This window comes from Lissotriton vulgaris, chromosome 5 (assembly GCF_964263255.1).
Source record: "Lissotriton vulgaris chromosome 5, aLisVul1.2, whole genome shotgun sequence".
In the NCBI taxonomy this organism is placed as follows: Eukaryota; Metazoa; Chordata; class Amphibia; order Caudata; family Salamandridae; genus Lissotriton; species Lissotriton vulgaris.
This window is the reverse complement of record NC_141693.1, coordinates 677,324,520-677,347,043: the sequence shown is the minus strand read 5'-3', so window position 1 is coordinate 677,347,043 and position 22,524 is coordinate 677,324,520.

Genomic DNA, 22,524 nt, shown 5'->3' with positions numbered 1-22,524 from the left:
CGGTATCTTCGCTTTTGGATTTCCATAAATTGTTGTGAGTGCCTGGTGGTCTGTTCTGATTGTAAATGGTTTCCCGTAGATGAACATATGGTAGTGTTCGCAGGCCCACACCACTGCTAAGCCCTCTTTTTCTGGTAGCGAGTATCCTTTTTCGACTTCTGACAAGCTCTTGCTTCCGTATGCCACTATGTGTCTTGGGGAGTCCCTCCCTTGTTGATGCTGCGCCAGTATTGCTCCTAGTCCCACTGGACTTGCTTCTACTGTCAACTCGGTGCATAGTCTTGGGTCGAAATAGGCCAGATGATCCACTGCTGTTATGGCCTGTCTTATTTCTTCAAATGATTTGCTGCATTTGCCAGTCCACAAGAAACTTTGTCCTTGCTTTGTTAGTTTTCTTAGCGGTGGGCTTACAGTTGCAAAGTCTTTGATATACCTTGCGCAGAAGCTTGCTAGACCAAGAAATGACCTCACTTCCGCTACATCCCGTTGGTTTCTTTGCTTTTTACAATGTTTCCACCTTGCTATGATCCGGCCGCATTCCTTTTCTGGAGAAGATGTTGCCGAAGAAAACCAGTTCATTTCGCCCTAGCTCGCACTTATCTTCATTCAGTGTCAAACCGGATTGCTCAAGGTGTGAGCACACTTCTCTTAGAGCTTGGTCATGCTCTTCATCTGACTTGCCATCGCTATAATTTAAGCTGTTCTTTATTGGCCTTATTATTTGTCTTATTGTTTCTTGAAATATCTCTGCAGCCGATGAGATCCCAAAGCTCAGACGTTTCTATCTAAACAGACCTAGGTGGGTGGAGAATGTTGTGATATACCGAGATTGAGGATCCAGTTCTAGTTGGTGGTATCCTTTACACAAGTCCAGTTTGGAAAAACGCCTTGTGCCTGTAAGACAGCTGATCATGTCACGTTCAATGGCCTTGTTCGGTATCCTCATGTCCACACATATTCTTATGTTGATGTGTCTTTCTTTGGGACAGCCACAATGGGCGACACCCAGGGCGTTGGTCCTTCCACTGGCTCTATTATGTCCTGTTTTAGTAGTGCTTCAAGCTCTTCTTCTACCTGTGGCTGCAGATGTATTGGCACTCTTCTGTGGTGTTGTGCGACTGGTCTCACTGTCTCGTCAATGTGCAGCGTAATTTGTCGGTCTTTCAGCTTTCCTAGTCCTTGTAGTAGCTTGGGGTATTCTCTCAAAATGTTTTTCTGTTCTGACATGTTGTATGTCATTGCCATGAGACCCATTACTTGAGCTGTGACATTGCTCAGCAGGCATGGCGCCGGGATGTCTCCTTTCAGTACGTGTATCTCTTCGGTTGTCCTTTGATCTTTGTACGTTAGTTCTTCTTTTAATTTTCCCATGTTTATCACTGGTCTTTTGGCCCCCCAAGTGAATACTCTGACCCGAGATGGTCTTAGAATCGGCTTTATTTTCATTTTTTCATATTCAGAGACGCACATAATGTTGCATGTTGCACCGCTGTCCAGGACAAATTCTGCTTCATGTGGCCCCACCTTTATGTTCACCGACTCTGTTTTCTTTATTTTCTTTTTGTCTATCCGGCATATTCTTTCCTCATCCTCCTCTTCATCTTCCTTTTCTGTATCTGCGGTCATATCTGTCATGAGATATAATCGTTCCGTTTTTTCTTCTTCTTCTTCTTCTTCCGACTCTATTGATGAGTTCCTTGTCCCTGTCTTGACATGCCTGATGTGTCTGTTTGTTGGCATTCGTGCTCTTCCTGGCCTTCCTCTGTTGTTTCTGAACTGCCTCCCTTGGCACACTCTAGCATAGTGATCTCTTCCATTGCACTTTCTGCAGGTCTGGCCAAAGGCCGGGCATGGGCCTCTGTGTGGGAACTCAAGTCCGCACTTGTAACATGTTCCTTCCGGCTGTTTCTTCGCCGTCTGTTCACTCTTTTCTTTTCTCCAGCCTCCTGAGCGGTTGTTGTTCGTCATTCGTTGGATCTGTTCTGTACCTCTTGCTTTACCTCGTTCCACTTCTTTTGCATGTTCTGTCGCTCTGGCTTCAGCCCTTCCCAGCGCCAGGATGCTTTCCAATGAGATCGGTTCTTTTAGGATCCTTGTGCGAAATTCGAAGTCACGACAGCCTTCAATGATGCGCAATCTTATTGCCCGTTCGTTGTCGAACTTGTCAAATTCGCAATGAGTTACCAGTTTCCGCAACCTTGTTGCGAAGTCATCCAGAGATTCTTCTGCTTGTTGGAATGCGATCATAAAGCTGTATCATTCTAAATCAACATTTCTCTGGGGATCAAATTTGTCCGTTAAGCATTTTTTTAGTTTGTCATAGGTGGCAATCTATTCTTTTGGCAGTGTCACCAGTAGGTCCTCCACTTCATCTCCTACTAGGTTCAGAAATAAACCTTTCATCTTTGCTGTTGTTACATCAGTTGCTTCCACATAGTTTTCAAATTGTCTGACCCACTTTTCCCATCTGATTCCTGTTTGTGGTTCAGATAGGCTGAATGGTAGTGGCCTTCTGTATTGCGCACTTGGTTTCAGGTCTGCCATTTCTTTGTTCCTCCTTCTTTTATGTCCTTTATGTTCCTTACTTCTTGTCTTTCTTTTTGTTCTTGTTCTCTTTGTTTTTCTTTTCTTTTCTTCTATCTCCTTTGTTTGCCTATTAATGTCTCTTATTTCCCTGTTTATTCCTTTGTTTCCTCTTTATTTTCTATTCTATTCTTCTCCTTTTCTTTGCCTGTGCTTTTTTTTGTCTTTCCCTTGTTAATAGGCACTTTCCTTTGTTTTTTCGATCTTTTCCTGACCTCAAAATGGCCGCCGAGCTGTTCTCGGTTCCTATTGGTCGATTTGTCTGACTCCAAGATGGCCGCCGACAGTCTCGCGGGACTTTGCAGCCAATTGTGGTGTTGCCTGACTTTAAAATGGCCACCCGGGCTTTCCTGCTCGCTGATTGGCCCTCGCGCCTAACTCCAGGATGGCCGCCGAGACTCTCGCAAGAGCTTGCGCCAATTCTTTTTAAACGTTGCGCTTTGTTACACGGCGCTTACCGGCACAATCAGTCTTCTCTCGCAGCGGTCGGGGTGGGCTCCCACGTCGCTGCTCTTCTTTGTTGGGCACTTGCTGCAGTCTTCTCTTCTGGGCATGATGCGATCCAGGGTGCGCTCCTGGTGTAAAATCGTTGTTTTCGTCGATGGGCACGCAAATGGATGCCGTCGCCTTCGTCGCCAGATGTCGTGTTCCCCAACCCCAGGAACACACAGGAAATGGTAGGGTCGTTCAAGTCTTCTTTTATTGGTTGCTCTGACATATATATTGAGTGTGCTGTGTCCCCGACCTCTCACCCCGAGGTCCTGCTCCTTTTTGTCCCTGGTCCCCTCCCCTGACCGGATGTGGTGTCCGGTGTCCCCTGTCCCCCACCCTGTGCCCCAGAGTCCTAGTGCCATTCCCACGGCACGACAGGCGGAACAGCCTGTGGGCCCCCAACCGAACCGGCAGAACCAGAGAGGCAGCGCGACTCACCCGGAGTCCGAAGATGTCACCACCGGAGCAGGCCACACCGTGGGCGGCAGCAGATAGCCTCCTCAGTCGCTGGAAAGGAAGGCCGAGCCCCGAGGCCCAAAAACGTGGGCTGGGTGTCCACACCAGATGGCCTCTCTCCACCAAAAAGTCTAGCTGAAGGGCAGCGGAGCTAACAATCTGCGCCTCACCTCGTGGGTATCACAGGAGCAGCAAGGATGTGCAGATCAGGTAGGGATTCCTGCAGGATAATGCCGGATTTTCGAGCTTGGCCGGCAGAGCCCACTCAAAGTGCGGCCATCTTGCAGGTGGGCTAGCCACGCCCCCAAAATCAGTTTAAATATTTTTAGCTTTCACTGTGGTTCATTGAAACTAAGTAAAATACGTTTTACTGTGAACACATTTTAAAAGCAATTGCTGTAAATAAAAATCTGAAAACGATTGAATTTGGGTTGTGTACAGAAAATGAACTAAGTAGATTCTACCCCTACCAACACGTTTATTGTTATTCATAATTACAATATTTCGACATTTCCACGGAGGACCACCACTAAATCACAACTCATTATCTAACACTAATCACTAAGATGTATTCCTCTGTAAGAAAATGTACTTATCCTATGTTTCTTCCTAGAGATGTAATAGTGATGAAGGTAAGTAGATAATTCATGTCTCGGATGGCGAGGTGATGGTTATGGGGCTATCTGAAGCTTATTATGCTTATTATGTTCATTATGGATCTTGCTCCAATGGTTTGTAAGACTGGCACGGCAACAGACTCCATGGGTAAGGTGTGGTGTTGGAGTTATTAGGGAAAGGATTTGTCAGGCAGTGACTAATAATAATAATAATAATAAATGCTGTTCACTCTATCCACCAAATGTATCTTCTGAAGATAGAATGACCAAAGAGAAAGTGTGCGATAGGTGCTAACATGCACCACTTTACGGCGACTAGGAGTTGTGAGTGTGAGGGTGGCTGAAAAGATGAAAAGTCAGGCGCCAACAGGAACTGTGAGTGTTGATAGGGGGCAGGAATCTATGATAATGCTCTGAGGTTCTACGACGGGGCAGTGGTGTAAGTGATTGCTGTGAAAGCCTATGTCAGGAGTTGACCTAGATCGACAAACAAGAAAGTGCTGGAAAGAATGCTTCAATGAATCTCAGACCCTGGCCAAATTCCATTTCATCTTTTTTCTCTCCACTGTGACACTTTCGACTGAAACCAGCCGCATACAAATCAGTCTTGTTTCTGCTGCCAATAGAACATTCAGTCCTGCCTGAACTGCCAAACTATCCTCCAGATGGGAACGCCACACACCTATTTCAGCCTAGTTGGGCCTTGTGAGTGACATATAGAAGGAGTCCTGTGGCACAATGAGCAAATGACCGATGTCTGGGATACCCATGACAAATAAGGCCTAATGCAGCATAGCGCTAAAGATTAATTTAAGCATTCCTTTCATTACACTGTTGTTGGTGAAGGAGCATGGGCTCACCTCTTCAGTTCAATACACTGTCAGACTTCAAATGTTTCTTTTTAGCAGCATAAAGGCATAAAAGCAAAAAAAGGTAACAAATCACTTGCAATATAGTGTAACACAAATGGCTACACAATAATCCAAATCGATAACCAATTGAAGGTTAGTCAAGTTTATTAAAAGGTAAAAAATAGTTGGACATACAAAAATCTTAGCTTGAGAGTATAAAAATAAAGGGGAAACAGAAGGAAACCGAACCTACTAAAAACGTTCACTCAGTGGAGCATAAAGAGAATAATAAGTTCTAAGAAGATTATGCATGAGATGAGACCAAAGTGTATGTCCTCCTGCATCCGCACCTCTTCTGTATCAGCATTTAGTTCTAGCCATCCCTACTCTAATTCCAAAGTGACTTCCCTAAATTAGTATATATGCAAAGGACTTTCAAGAGAAACATTTATCACTTGGCCAAGCCTTCCTAAGAATTCCCTCTACCAAAGGATGGGTCTGAGGCTTGAAGCCACAAGTGAAGGAAAATAAGCACGTTAGCATGCAGGTTCTCTTCATCAGGATGGCAATCAGGAATGGGGGGTGGTTGTCCCTCTCTACAAGGTATCTTATACTCTAAGTTGTATTCAGCAATTGTCCCATTATGCTTTTATTTTATTCTCCTAGGCTTTATAATGGGCTTATCCACAAACATTTCCATGACGTCGACTCCCTTCATGGCCTTCTCCATCCTAGCCCCTCTGTAGCCGCTCGTCCTTGTTCTTCTCTCCTTCTGCCAAGCAAAAACATTTCCCTCCACCTTATCTTCTCCAGGCCAAGCTAACTGTAACTCCCTCACTCCGCAACCTTGCCCAATAGAACAATACCCCTACTCTTCACTAGCAAACGATTTCCACCTGCAATGCAAATGTGAGACAGAAAGCATTCTACACAACTCACATAAGCATCTGAACATTCATTTTAGAAACTAGGGGCCAGATGTAGCTGTCAAAATACCGGTCGGAATCTGCCGAAAATACTGATATTCGGCCGTTTCCGACCGGTATTTTGACATTGGTATGTAGGGGCACTGAAAACATACAGATTCGGTAATTTTACTGAATCGGTAAAATTACCGAATCTGTATTTTCCTATGTAGGTAGCACTTCTAACAGTGCTACAGGGCCTTTAGAATTCGTTATTTACCATGTAATACAATTGCCTGGTAAATAACGAATTCTTGTGTACATGCAAATCTGTGCATGTACACCTGTGCCATGTGGCACACAGACATGCCCTAAGGGCATGTCTGTGTGCCACATGGCGCACAAGCCAGTTACAGGGGTGCAACAGGGTGTCAAAGTGACACCCTGTCCCCCTTTGCAGTTCGGTATTGTTACCGATTCGGTAAATAGAATTATTACCCACATCAGATTTACCGATTCTAAAATACCGAATCGGTAAAATTTGGTATTTTAGAATCGGTAAATCTAAAATACCTACATCTAGCCCTAGGACATTTCAAATGTGCAACAAATTCAGGCCAATGACTTAAGCTAAATTAATGAATTTACCATACTGCACAGGTTTGAAATTGTATAAACCATTAAAATTCAATAGGAAGAATTCCCTTAATTATCTTAATACATTTCTTACATCTACACCATTAGCCTAGGAAGACATTTAACACAATTAATACATCTCTTAATCACAGTCACTAATACGCCTGTAAACAATTTGCATTGGTTACATTTTCAAGTACAAGTTCTATGTTTTAAGATTTACATTAGGATGTACTAACTTCATAATGACAGAATATTTGATTCACGCTTCTTCTAACATCACATTTTCTCATGACATTGAATAATATGCAAGTGTGTTCTACAAATGATTACATTGCACTCCTAACGGGTACCTCATTTAGGACATGAATCTTCAACTCTATTGTTGGTTTCACCGAACCTAGACCCAGCAGGAATTGTGAAATTTAGCATTCTGTATCTAGAATCACTGTAATATCCAGAAGCCAAAGAACCATCTTAAGACCAGAAGAGAAAGAATCCCTGCTTGACTGATTAATAGTGGTTTGTTCACCCAGCACAGGGTTAAATGGGTCAACCCAAGGTTGGTGAAGGCACAATCCTAGGAATAATTAAGTTGAAAAGACACCATAGTAGTGAGTCACTGGAATCAACCCAGAAGCAGTTAAAGACTAAACTAGACACCACATCAGAGGGACTATATGTGATTCAAGAAGCGAATGAGCATATTAGGAACACATCTGGAGGGTCAAGGAGCAGCAAAAGGCTCACCTCATGGAATATTTGTATGATCCTTGCAGTCATCAGGCTAATGGATCAACCCAGAAAAAGGGAAGGCATAGCCCAAAGGAAATTAAAATAGGCAACGCAGACATGGGTCTACACGGTCAAAGGGGTCCACATAGAAGCAACCAGGGGTAAAGGAAGTAGCGGGTATATGAGGTCAAACCAGAAACAATGAAAGTAAAAACAAATAGATGTTAAATATTAAATAATCCCCTAGATGGTAGATCTATGCGAGCAACCCAGAAGGAATAAAGACAAAACTCAAGAGATATTTAAATGGATGCCACTGTAGTGGCTCAGCCGAGTCAGCTCAGAAGCAGCAATGGGCAACTCAAGGAAAATTTAAGTTGAATAAACTCCACAGTAGTGAGTTTATGGTACCATTTAACAAACACGAGTAAAAGTAGTTATTTGTTGGAAAAAGATCTATTAAAATTCTGTATGGCATACATTGAGAGGATTAACATTTCATCAATGTGTTAATTACCCACTATGGTGATTACCTATGTGCTTCTTCAGCAATTTCTGGTAATCAGTTTGGAGATTGACAGTAATGGAGCCTCAGGCACCCTCCCTTAGGATGAAAGGCAGTGCTGTTATGCATACAGGCAGTGTGCAGGAAATTGCGATATGGCAACTTGTCAGATGATGTTTTAGCCAATGGCTGTCAAGCAGCATCTTAGGAAATTATTGGCACAGTGGTGCTGTGCAATAGACACAGTTAATTCGTGGTGGCTGGATCAAGCAGCTTTATAAATGACTTCATAAACAACCAATATTGACTCCACAGAGCTGGGGTGATGACCTCTGCAACGCAGGCAGCATCAGTCTGCTTTTGGAACCACTGGAGCCTTTCAGTGTGGGATGCCGGAAGCTCTAGAAAATATTCTTGGCATTGTCCGGGCATCAGCAGAAGAATGAGATTATGGTGTCTGTTAATGGTGTGAATGACACTCATAGTAAGATTTCACACAATGAGGATAGGTGGAATCAAGCTGCTCTTGACGTGTAGAGGTGTACAAAAGACCCTTGCAGCCTTGGCGGTGGACTGGGGCCCGACACTCTTCAGGAGACCCTCAGCTTAAAAGCCCATACATTCCCGTGAGACTTGAGAGTCTTAGGGCCCCTCCACTCCACATTGTGCAGCAGGGCCTCAATATTATCGTTATGCCACTGTGACCATGATGTTATTGTGCAGTTCTAATAGAAGCCAATGGCTGTGCCTACGATATTTAGGCCTATGATGGGGAAAATGTAAGAGTCCCAGAAGGGAAGGTTCGGTTGCTGACAATGAGAGAAAAAGATCTGGGGAACACTGCACGTAAGAACAAGTAAGAATTACTCTTGGCAGGTTTTACATGGAGGTGCTTAATAATCACCTAAATTATGACTTTGTGTAGACATTACCAATGTTGTCCTTCATTCTCTTTTGGGAGACACGTGACCAGTTTGTAACACAGAGCAGCATCTGGATATTTGAAAATCATAATTTGTGAGAGCTTTGGCTGTAGTGTTACGTAGAGGACGCAAAGTGTGTGAATGATCCATTTTTGTAGGCATATATGTAGGTTTGAGAGGCTGCTCATCTATGTTCAGAACTGCACGGATCATTTTATCTGAGATTTAATCATTTGTAGCCTTTCTCCCTCCTCTCTCTTTATCTTTGGCTCTCGATCAGCCTGTAATTTCCTTTGCCTTTATATTGAATCACGCTTGCCATGATATGGAGAAGAGTAAAACTTCAGAATATTAGCTCTGCTTCCCAAGGCTTAAATATACAATTGATATACTGTATTGTTCAGTATCTCTATCTAGGAACTAGAACATATTGGTCTTACCTACCTTTAAATCCTACATCAGCCATCACCTGTTGTTTGGCAGAGAAAGTGGTGCTCTTGTGCATTGCTCAAAATTCCTAAAGCAAACACCTCAAGGCAATTGTCATGTTCAGCAGTTCCTTCTTTCCTCAACTGCAGCCTTTTCCCCCCTTTACGGGTTTGGTAGACTAGATTGTGGCATTTGGGAAATCTGTGCTCTAATTGTGCCAGGAGGAAAGTCAGAGCAGTAATTTTTTTGGGGTGTCTGGGACTTATTTTCATCATGAGTCTATGATGCAGAGCAAGAGAGTGAGAAACGGGAGGAAAAAGGAGCAACACATGAAAATTATGACAAAAGGAAAAATAGATAAAAAGAATTGTAAGAGTGAGCTAAAGAGACTAGAATCTTAGTCTGGTGGAAGAAAGTGTCATAAGGTGGAATCAAAACTAGGTCGAGAACATTCAGATGGCCAAGATGGCGGCCGTGCAGTATGTGTCTTGCGGTCCCTCCGGTCTTGCCGAGCACAGTAGCCTTGTTAATGCTCACCATCAAAACTGCTTTTATGGCAGAGGGATGCGTTGCTGCTTTTAACCCAGGCTTGGCTTCACTTGAGTCAAGATCGAGCTGCGGAGCCGCTTCCAGCTGCGGCGGTTCCCGGGGGGAGCTGAGGGTTGCGGGCCTCCCACAGCAATCGGCGGCCTGTGCATGCCGCGACGGCCGGTGGTGGCATCATCACAGGAGTATCTGCACGCCCGCTGCTGTGCCCGGCCTGTGGCTCTTGAGGAGTGGTGTTCCCGCCCTTTCCTGTGCGGACAGTGGCAGGCTCTGCGATCCGGGGAGCTACAGCACAGATTACTTAGTGGAACACCAAAGTGCGCGGCCTGGCCTGCGGGGGTTGACCAGAGGCCGGCAATGGGCTACAATGACCGGCACGGGCCCATGGAGACAGGGCTGCGCCTGAAGACCCTTGGCACTTGACGCAAGCCCCTTGATCATCGGAGAGAATCACAGATGCCGGCAGCTGGGCTCCCGGTCGCCGAGACACCCAGATCAGCCTGGGCATAGAGAAGCTGCCTACTCCCCCTGGACAGCCAAGGTAGGCCTGAGGCTGCGCGTTGAGTGCAAAGCTGAATCCGGGAGCCGAACGGCCAGGGGCTCCCGCCCCTGACCCCTGAAACGGGCAGCTACACAAGTCGGACCGCTGCAGCGAGGTGCTGGTCCTATAAGCATCACCATTGGAGGGCCCACAGAGATTGCTGCTAGGGCCAAGCACCAGAGGCGGTTGGCTGTCTACCCCATGGGACAGAGAGGTCATAGCCTTAAGTGGGTACAGACTCATCTGCCACCTTAGACCCTCTGAGTCCCATGGCAACCCTCTGTAGCCACCCCGCTGCGGCCAAGGTCCATGTCTACATGATGGTGATTGCCTGCCCACTGGGCTACTGGGCATAGAGGCCACCGCAGGCCGGGAGTAGAGAGGTGCATGCCCTAGACAGCGGCACCGGGCCAACACTCTGTTCGAAACATCCACATCGCTCAGGCCACAGCACTCAGCGCCAGCAGAATGGGACCAGGGTCCTAATCGAGGCCCTGATAGCGAGCCCTAAGCTTAAGAAGGAGTGCACTGAAAAGAATGCTCAGTGAAGGAGATGTTGCTGAAGGCCCCTCCACAGGGCGCAGTCGGACGCGCAGTGGGAGAGGCCTCCGGCTCACAGGAGGGTCAGACGCACCGGCAAAGAAGGCTTTTATGATGTTGCTCTTCACCACCCTGAGAGAGGACCTACAGGAGCTTAAAGGCCAACTGGCAGCGGACCTTAAAGAAGTGCGGCAGGATGTGGAGAAGATCGGAGACCCGTGACGAGGAAATGCGGATGATGCAGCTGGAGATCCTAAAGCTCAGGCAACAACACATCGAGCTCCAAGGACGTTAGGAGGACTTGGAGAACGAGTCCCAGCGCAACAATATCCGCATTCGCGGAGTGAAATCTGGGGCAGCAGGCAGGGAATTTACAGCCATCAGACATCAGGACTTTATCAGCAGACTTTTTTCAGCAGACATCAGGGAATTTACCCGGGCCCTCTTCCACCAGGTGCTGGGCTCGGAACACACGAGCGACATCCTGATTGACAGGCTCCATTGTGTGGGGCTGCCACACCACAGAGAGGCTCCGCCACCGGACATATTGGCATGGATACACGAGTTTCAGCTGAAAGAGCTCATTCTGCGGAAAGCGCAAGACTCGCATCCCTTGCAGTTCAGGGGTCACTCCCCAACACTTTACCAGGACCTCGCGGCTGTCACATTGATCAAATGGTGAGAATTTCGCCCAGTCACCCTCCATCTGAAAGAGAAAGGGATTGCTTATGCCTGGGGGCATCCTTTCTGCATCATTTTCAAATACGAAGGCGACCTGAGACAGCTCGTTTGCAGCGAGAGGCCAAGGCAGTCCTGGGGTTGCAATCCCCAGACTCCCCAGATGATCAGCGCAGGACCACGGATAGCCCTAGCAGCAGGTACGGCAGATGGCAGATGGTGGGAAGCCGCTCTGCCACCTACAAGCCGGACACTGAGACCATGGTCAAATAAAGGGAGGCAGTCCTCTCCTCGTTATCCACCTGCCCGGTGCACTCATCCCCTGCTTGATCGTGAGGTGACTTTATCCCATTATGGTGTTCTCTGATGGTGCCAGAGGGCCGTAGCTCCCAGACTCCTGTAGCCCAGATGGGAGTTAGTCGGCAGTCCCCTCTCTGGATAGGAGCGGGCTCGCTCCCTTGGTAGACCCCGACTGTTACTAACCTTCTTCGGGTTGGACTTATTGGGCTTGATCTGGTTAATGTTCTGTTGTTCAAGGGGTTGCTTTCTACTTTTGGGGTAGGGAGGGTTTTCTCTCCAGGGAGCCTTTTTTCTTTGCACATACTTTTGTCCAGCTATGTCTGCATTCCTCTTCCTTGGGGGCCCCCTTTAGGGCCTTCACCATAGCATGCCTCCCGTGGCCTTACCGGTAGCATTGGTAGGTTTGTCTTTAATTGATGGAAATCAAGGTGGTTAGCTTCAACGCTCGGGGTCTTAACAGCCCTGCAAAGCGGAAAGAGTTCTCTCCCTGCTTGGACACTCTGGAGGTGATGTTTGTCTTCTTCAGGAAACCAACCTACTTCATAGCGACGCACACCGCATGTGCCATAGTCGCTTTCCCCTGCAGTTTTGGTCCTCTGGCCTGGCAATAGGAAATGGGGTGTGGTGGCTATTCTGCTCTCCAAGCGCTTCAGGGGTTTAGTGGTGAGACTAATCGCTGAAATCAAATGGCGCTTACTAGCGTTGCACTTCCATATGGGCCCTTCTCACTTTATTGTAGCATCCATCTACTCCCCAAATGAACGCCCGGAGAAATTCCTGCTGGATGCCTATGCTGACGTTCTTCACACACTGACTATATGGTGGTGGTGGTGGGTTGCGACCTCAACTTAGTGATGGATGCTGGGCTGGACCGTTCTGGCTTGCGGTCCGGAGGTGTGGGCGCCTGGTCGGTGAGCGGTGGCAATTGGCTGCTTGATGCGGGGATCAGAGATGCCTAGCGTTGCTTACACCCTAACATGCAGGACTATTCATACTACTCAGCGGCCCATAACACCTATGCCCGTCTGGACCACTTCCTCATTACACCTGCCGATTGGGCTTGCACCATAGATTCCACCATCAAAGCCTGCTCCCTGTCTTACCATGCACACATTACCTTCACCATATGCTTTCCCTCTGTGCAGTCTTACCCTCCTCACACTGGCACTTGCCAGGCTCACTGCTTCGAGCCCCGACAGTGGGGGACGATATCAGGAGTTGCCTGACCGACTATCTAGCGCTTAATGATGTGGGCTCTACGCCACTGTCCTCAGTATGGGGAACACTTAAACAAGTAAACAACAGGAGAGTGGCACAACTAAAAAACCGGAACCTCACAAGGTATTAAGTGAGGGACAGACAAAGAACAAGTGACCAAATTTATTTGAGGACTAGGGGTCTCCATTAATTGAGACTATCCCTATGATTCCACTCATCACTTGTTTTTAACCAGTGCTGGTTGGACTAATAATAAAATAATTGGCAGTCACAACCAAGCATTTTTTATTTTTCTTCCCCCCTTTTTTGCACTTCACTGAGCACAATTGGGTTACTATTATCACCTCAACACACACAAGAACCAGCTCCGCTGTAAACAGGCATTGTAGCACACTGGGAGGACGCTAGGTCCTTACAGTGGGAACCCGATGATGAAGCATGTCACCACCAGGTTGGTGAGTGAGGGTTCTTCCTAACCATCATTCTGTGTGTGCCCTTCACCATTTTTCACTTGTTCTTTGTCTGTCCCTCACTTAATTCCTTGTGAGGTTCCGTTTTTTTAGTTGTGCCACTCTCCTGTTGTTTACTAATTATAGAACTAGGGGTAAGAGAGTGATCACTTATACCCTTACTCTCTTGTTGTTTGATTGTGAACACTTAAACTAGTCGCGAGAGGGGCCCTCATTGCCAAGGCAGCTTACGAGAACAAGACCCGGCAGACCAAGTGCGCAGAACTAGAAGCTAAAGTTAGAGAACTGGAAGCTATTGATAAATGCACCAACGCCCCTAAAATTTGGCAGCAGTTGGATAAGGAGCGACTCCAGCTGAGGTGTCTTGATCTCAATCGAGCTGAGCATGCAGTGGACCGGCTGAAGCACAAATACTATGTGTGCTCTAATAAAGGGGGCCACATGTTGGTCCATTACTTTGCCAGTCAGCGTGCGGCGCAGGCTATCAATGCAATACAGGGAGGGAACGGGTCAGCGGTTATGAATGATGCCGGGATAGTGGCGGGCTTCCGATCTTTTTACAAAACCCTTCATTCCGTGGACCCCTCCACTCTGACTGATCCCAATGAGTACCTTCAGGGTGCAGTGGTTACTCCTCTCCCACCCAGCGAGACTGAGGTGCTGGAGGACCCCATACAAATGGAGTTGGTGATGTCTGCAATCGCCCGGTTGAAGCCCCTGAAGGCGCGGGCCTGACGAATTCACCGCTCTTTTTTATAAAACCTTTTGTGTTGAACTTGCCCTGTTGCTCACTTGTTTGTGTAACTCCTTTGCGGATACGGGTTACCTTATGGCCTCCGTGGTGCAAGCTACTATTTTGGTCATTACTAAGCCGGGGAAAGACCCGGAGCTTTGTAGCTCCTACCGGCTGATCTCCCTGCTGAATATCAACACAAAGCTGTTCTCTAGCATTCTGGCTTACAGATTGAATTCTCTCATGCTCGGCTTGGTCGACCCAGACCAGTCCGGCTTCATTCCGGGTCGGCAGTGCGGGTACAATACCAAACAGATTTGCCACTTAATTGATAAGGTGCAACGGTCTAAAGAAGAAGCCCTACTGCTAACGGTAGACGCAGAAAAGGCCTTCGACCGTGTGCATTGGCCATATCTATTTGCCACTCTTGAACGCTTCAGATTGGGTGCCAGGTTTGGGCGATGGGTAGCGAGCATTTATAGCACTCCATAAGCAGGAGTGCGGGTCAACGGCTTGCTCTCGACTTCATGGTGAGGAGGGGACAAGGCAGGGCTGCCCTCCCTCCCCTCTGCTTTTCACCCTCTATATGGAGCCCTTTGCCCAATGGCTTCGGGATAACCCCATGGCGCACGGTGTCCCGTTTGGACTACATCGCAATATCATTAGCCTTTACACTGATGACGTCATCTTCTCGGTTGCCTAGCCCCTGATCTCATTGCTGGCTATCGTGGATGATCTACATGCCTTCAGACAAGTCTCTGGCTTTAAAATAAACACACAGAAGTCTTAAGTACTCAATCTTACCGCAGCACAACCAAGAGTCGATGCCTTACGGGCCCGCTTCGCCTTCAACTGGGTGACAGACGGTATGACTTACCTTGGGCTAGTCCTCCGCAAAAGTCTAGCTAAAACAGTGGACGTGAACTATACAACTCTCCTCTCTCGCATCAGTAAGGATTTGGCCCGCTGGCGGCGCCTGCCTTTGACGTGATTTGGGAGGTTGGCTGCTGGTAAAATAAATATTCTACCACGGGCCTTGTATCTCTTTCAAATGCTTCCCTTGGAGCCCCTGCCGAACGCGCTCCGATACATCCAGATCTTGATCGAACACTTTGTGTGGGGCCCGATCTCTCCTCAACTGCAGAGGACTTTGCTACAAGGCCCTAAGAAAGAGGGCGGCCTTGCCTTGCCTAACATTACACGCTTCTTCCAAGCCTCACTGCTGTGGTACCTTGTGGAATGGAACCATCCTATGACAGAGAAATACTGGGTCTTCATGGACCAGAGGGTGGTGGAACATCACATCTGGCGAGTGGCCTGCTTGCTGAAATCCGCCTCCGCTTGGGGGCTGTACTCCTCGCCAGTTACCCACCTCACTCTGCTTGTCTGGGATAAGGTTTCTACCAGGGCTAACCTGACTACGTTCCCCTCGCCGATGACCCCGATCTTCTCAAATCCTACCTTCCCACCTGGGATGGACAAAAGGGTTGCTACGCACTGGCTGGAGGTCGGTTGCAAATGCTTAGGACATCTATTTAATATCCTGGGTCTCATCCCCATTAAAGAGCTGCAGGGGGACTATGGCCTCGCCGGCTCCAATCTCTTTCTATATTCACAAATGACGCACTGGGTGTCAGGTGCCACACTCTCGACCCTTGGCTATTAGACCGATGCGGCCGTTCGAGAAATGGCTCATCAGTAAGAAGGATGATCACTGGCTTATTTCTGAAATATACTCATTCCTCACCCAAGGCATCAGGAAGGCTCACACATCTGGTCAGGGGCACTGGGAGGAGAAGCTGGGACACACACTGTCAGATAAGGAATGGGAGGATGTTTTTTATAGGTCCCACCACACAGCACATTCCATGGGTCAAGCTGAAACTGCTTTTAAAATTGTGTCCTACTGGTGCTACACCCCAGCCCGCCTAGCCAAATGGCACTCTCGATGTGACGGCCTCTGCTAGAACAGCTGTGGTAGCCCCGGTACTCTGCTCCACTTGTTATGGAACTGCCCAAAGCTCACAAGATATTGGGAGAGAATACTTGATGACATTGATAGGGCCTTCAGAACCATCATTCCAAGGCTCCCAGCTTACACTGTCTTGGGGTTGCCCAATGCACTGACCTTTCCCCTGCGCTTTATTAGAGGGAGACAGATGGTGCTAGTTCTGAATGCCGCTCATCGGTGATACTGGCGGGGTGGAAATCGGACAGGATTCCCAAGCACACAATATGGCTGCATCAACTATGGTATCTCTTAGGCATGGAAAGTCTATCAATGGCTACTTTGGGGAATAGCTCAGACTACGCCAAGATTTGGGCTCCCTTTATATCCATCCTTTCCACTAAATTCCGGGAATTGTCCTTTCCTAGTTATCTCCGGATTATTAAATTGATTTCCGAGAACAATGGTTCTCTCGCCGCCGGACTTCCAGACCCCTTCAGACTCTGCGGAGTTCCGCATTTGACAGTGCCTACAAGCTGGATTCCTTTCTTTTTCCTTATTTCTAGCTCACTAGAGAGGGGGGAGGTGAGTTTGGGTGTTGATTTATTTATTCTGTTGTTCTTTGTTTTCTTGTCAAAAGCAGACACACAAACACTTCGCTATCTGTTACAAGCTCTTGGCTCACTATTGCTCACAAGCTTTGCAGCACATTGGTTTTTGCAGCTCCCCATTTGTAGTGGGATCAGCTTGTCCGCCCCCCCTTCTTTTTTTTTATTAACACGGCTGGCCCTGCCAGGGTTGTGGGTGACATGCTGTGTTAATTACCAGATTGAGTGCGCCTCTAATTCATTGTCTTGCTATCTTGAACTGACTTGGCTTTGGCCGGCCCGCTGGGTTGTAGGCAACGCTGTCATGTATTGCCATGGCTTGTGTTCTGCCAATAAAATCGATTTAATACTAAAACTAGGTCGCTTTAATGTTCGGAAAACCCTTGAAATGGCAGCACCAATGAAAACAAGCATTTACAATGCAATAGGTCTTGCATTTGAGAAAGTAAGAGCTCTTGGTGTTGAAAATTACAATGTTTTTTACTTTGTTTTTTTATTTGTAGTTGAGTGATTATATTTGCATAGCGCTATTGCCATTCGTATAAACTTGCGGCGCTGGAGAACGAGAAAATGGGAAATAGTTTATGAGGGAGGTGAGACAAGAGTAACCTGCTGCCTGAAAAAAAAAGTAACAGCATCCTGGAAAATACAAACACTGATAGGGAAAGCAAGATTAAGTAAAGCATGCGAAATGTAAGCAGAAACATCATGGTTACCTTAATGCTTTTACAATTACTTTTCAGATATCAATAAGTGTTTTTGCCTGAAAAGTTAAGCACATGACTACAGGGCCCAGAAGAGGCCTGTTTCAATGCCCTTTGCTTATATCCTTACAAAACATAAGCAGTATGGTTTAAAAAGACCACATCCCTGAAAACTGAAAATAAGGAAAACAGCTGATAAGAATCACATTAAATGTTTTCCACTCTATGCATCAACCATGGTTAAGTTTTGTCCAAGTTTCTTTATAAGTGTATAGTTAATTCAAACTGTTACACTAGCAAACAAAGCAAGGGAAGCATTTTTTTTAAAACAGCCTTTAGCATTGTATTACAGATTCTCAGCTAATGCCAACAAATAGATGAATGTAAAAGTAAAGTGCTATGTGTGCTCATTGATAAGTGAGATTTGCAGCCCACGTAAGCAAATTTTAAATAGATGCCAATGTATTATTAAAAATAATGACAAGGCTAAAAGATAGCAGTCTTGTCTGAAGCTGATTTGATTTCCATCCAATGGCATTAAAAAAAATATTACAATGAAGGAGCAGATGCTTCATGGGCTAATTGATATGTAGGCTCAGCTGTGTGAATGAGCATTTTTAATAAAATGGCAAACTGTTAAAAGTAGCAAATCTCAGCAGCAACAGTCTTGGTCGGAGTCAGTTTGATTTACATACTCCTTCATTGAGGGCCGAATGAAGGGAGCCCCATCTGGAAAGATAAATGTTTTTTTTTTAAAGTTTGATTTTATTGAAGATAAAAGCAAGGGGGGAGGGAGGGAAAAGAGAAGAAACAGGAAATGGATATGACAATAAGTTACAACTCAAGGAAAATTATAATAACTTCTTTCAATGAAATCTTATGAAAGGCAGGCAAAATGAGCATGAAATGGCAAAAGTAAAAATAAATAATACAACAAATGCACTGTATGATAATAAAGTAAAGGGAAAAGAAAATTCATGGTGGTTTGCGGACTTCAACTACTGCAGGATACAGGGAGGAGCTTCTTGGGGTAATGGAGGAAATGTACGTTACCAAAGGAAGCCAAATAAGGTCTTGTTTAATTGCCAGGGAAACAGGAGATACAAAATTGGTGTCTAGTCGGTGGTGAAAACAGACTGCGTTCCACCAAGAACGATGAGACACGTTCGCAGCTTGTTTCCAGTTGGACTCGATAATGTGGAATGCACAGCTATTAAGAGGTCAAGGAGCAGGAAGAGGCTAGGAGATTGAGGGAGGTCTGGAGAGAAGGATCCTAGAAATACAAGAGCAGGAGAGAAGGGAATCTGAAAATTGAAAATCTTTTTGATTTGGGACCATACAGAATTCCAGAAACTGGATACATGCGGACAGTCAAAAAGCATATGTTTTAGGTCTGCTGAGGGAAAAGGGCAAGACCAACAGGTAGAGGGAGTCTCCAAAGAAAAACAGGACAGGGAAAGTGGGGTAATCAAAACTCTGTTATAAATAAAGTATAGCGTTTGGATGGTGTTGGCAGCTATAGAGGTTTTATGAAGTTTGTTCCAGACTTTATCCCAAAGAATAACCGACCAATCTTGAGAAAGATATGACTCCTAAGCAATCTCAATTTTAGATTTCACTTGGTCAACTGTGTAGTGGAAGGAATTATAAAAGGAGGAGGCTGAGGGAATGGATTCTAATAAAGAGAAGTGGCTTGACGGTTTAATGGAATAACCTTGGATGCCGGCAATGATTGGAGAAATGAGGTAAGGACAGGCAAAAGTAAGTCATAATGTGCACGAGCACTGGAGGGTAACAGGAAAGAGGACTGGAGGTCCGAGAAGGAGAGAGGAACTTTGTGAGAGAGCAATTGAGAGATCCGGCACAATCCACGAGAGTGCCAAACCTTCCAGTAAATAGTGCGATTACGAATTTTAAGATGAGAATTAACCCAAATAGGTAGTTCATGAAGAGTAAGAAGGGATGGATAAGATGAAGGTAAAAAGGGAAGAAGAATAGCATGACAATGAGATATAATAGGCGTGTGAAGACGGGCGGGGTAAGACGCGAAGGAAATAAGTTCACGGAAAGTGAAGGGAGAAAGAAAGGAAGATTCCATAGTTAACCATAAGGGAGGATAAAACGGAGGATCTGTTGAAAGCCATCGGGAAGTCTGTTTCAGAAAAAAAGCACAGTGGTATTCTTTGAAGTCAGGGAAGCGGACACCAGCCTTAGTTTTATCTTTCTGAAGAGTAGCAATGGCAATCCTAGGACGCTTGCTGTTCCAAAGGAATTTTAAAAGCTGAGAGTCCATTTTTTGCAATATGAAACTGGAATATGCATTGGGAGCATAGAGAGGGTGTACAGAAGGAGGGGAGAAAGCATCATCTTAATAGAGTTAAGACGACCCCACCAGGATAGAGTGGATGCCAACGAGTAATAGCCGCTTCTATCTTCTTAAAAATATAAGCAAAGTTCAGCTTGAGAGTGTCCGACAGACGAGATGCGAACAAAACACCAAGATATTTAATTTTTGATGACTGCCAAGAAAACCAGATTGAGCGAAATGATGTTGCTGACAAAGAGGGTTCAAAGGAAGGACCTCACATTTATCAACATTTACGCGATAACCAGAGACAGCGGAAAAAGAAGAAACTTGCTGCAGAAAGGGAGACAAAGAGGAAAGAGGGTCAGAACAATAACAAAGAATATCATCCGCATATACTGAAAGTTTAACTTGATTGGAACCAAAGTTAAACCAAGATATTTGATCATCTAGACAAATCTTAGTAAGAAAGGGTTCCAGAGCCAAAACAAATAATAAAGGGGACAGCCCTGACGTACACCTCTATGTAAGGGGAAGTAGTCTGAAGTCATCCCATTAACAAAAATGGAAGCTTGGGGATTGGAATAGAGTAAGGAGATGATAGAAATAAAATTAGAAGGGAGGCCAAACCAACAAAGAGCCTGAAACATAAAATTCCATCCAATCCTGTCGAAAGCCTTTTCTGCATCTAAACATATAGCTGCGAAAGGGAGGTCTAACTGTGAAGCTCTGCTGAGAATATTAAGAAAAACCCACGAGTTGTCAGAGAAAAGATGTCCCTTAACAAACCCTTAACAAACCCGGATTGTTCTGTACCAATTAAATTGGGCAAAAGGGAATCCAATCGCCAAGCAAGAATTTTAGCTAGTATCTTGTAGTCCGTGTTGACCAAAGAGATCGGGCAATAAATCTTCCTCTTTAGGAATTAAGCAAATTAAAGCTTGTTGAAAGGAACCGCTCGAGGACCCTGCTGTTAGAAAGGATTGGAATAAAAGTAAAAGCTTGGGAAGAAGGAGAGAGGCAAAATGACTATAGAATTCAATGGTGAAGCCGTCAGGACCAGGGGCCGTCCCATGTCTTACCTTAGATACCGCAAGAGAAATCTCGGAGAGTGTTATATCAAGGTTCAAAGAGTCCAAATTAACATGGGACGTAAAAGGTGAGGGGAGAGATTGGAAGGAGCAGAGAAGCTCAGAGGATGTGGGGATCTGTTCAGGGGTGTACAGAGTATCATAGAATTTGACAAATTCGGAAAGAATGTCCTAGTCTTTAAAACAGGATTCACCAGAGGTGAACCATATAGACTCAATTTTTGTACCTTCTCTTCTTATTTTTAAACAGTTGGCGAGGAGTTTAACCATCTTATTTTTGCCACCATAGTATCGGGAGTTAGTCAGTCAGTCAGTCAAAACTCTTTATTTCGATTAATTAAAATCATAAAAGAAACAACAATACATACATTCATTTGTGCCTAAAATCGATAAAATTGATGCAATTAAATAAATATATATCCAATTGTGAACATTCATATATATACACTATTTACAACTCATGAATTGTGCAAAAAGATCCGTTGTCTATAGGGCCACAATGTGTACCATAATAAAAAGAGTATAAAAACATCAATTCACTGTGCAGAATTAAAAAGACTCTGTACCTCCCCCCTCCTTTCAGATTGCTTTGCTTAATGCATGTCAATATCTTTTTTATTTGTTACTCTGGCTGCGGCCACCAAGAAACTGGCTACGCTAAAAATGATACGCAAGCTACTCAGCAGTTGCAGAAATAGAAGTGCGGGTCTAACCTGCATAAACCCCGCTTCACGCAGTATTGGACATAAGTATCTTTTGCGTGCTTTTGAGAATTTTTCACAGAACATAATCAGGTGTAGAGTGTCCTGTGTAGAAAAATTATCGCAGGAACATGGTGGGGAGTCCTCTGGTTTTCCCCAATGTGGGAAACTCCTAAGGTGAAATGAATTAAATTAAACCTGAATCTTGTCAGCAAAAAGCGATGGTAAGGCTTGGTGACAATCTTAAGGTAGGGTTCAATGTCTGGGGAGGACTGTAGAATGTAAATGATTCTAACTCCTAGTTTTTTCAGCTCCGTTTCTTCCCTATCTGCCTCTAGCATGGTTCGGAAGTTGTTTTTAATCCACGCCAGGTCCTCTTTCCTTATAACCTCCGGCGTTGTGTAAAGCTCAGGGCGTCCCAATCTAGCACACACCGCTCTAATGTATGCCAGCCATGGGATACTATCTGCTCTATCAAGTGCCAGGCAATCTTTGAGAATAAGATGGTTAAGGGTAATTTCCTCATTGAGCTACGTCTTGGCCCAACAGATCAACGGGGCTGCTTTTAAGTAATCTGTTATATAACCCAGTCCTAGTTCTGAATAAACAGACAGAGTCGGAGAAGACTAGGGTACCAACAGTAATGATCTAAGGAACCGATTTTCAACTATTTTGTATTTTGTCCACAGGTGCGTACCCCCAGATTGCTGCCCCATGGGAGGCTATTGCACAGCACTTAGATTTATATATCTTTAGCATAGCCTCCATGGGCCTCGATCCCAACCTTTTAGAGAAGCTAAGGAGGGCTGCTGCTGATCTTGCTACAGCATCACTTTTATGTTTTTGCTGAGGTCGCCAGTTACCCTTCTCGTCGAAGAGTACTCCCAAATAGGTAAACACCGGAACCCTTGAAACCTCCGCACCCAGGCATATGAATGTTTTAACCTTTGGGATCTTTCTTCGGGCCCCGACAATCATAACATGGGATTTGTTGCTATTTACTTTTTAG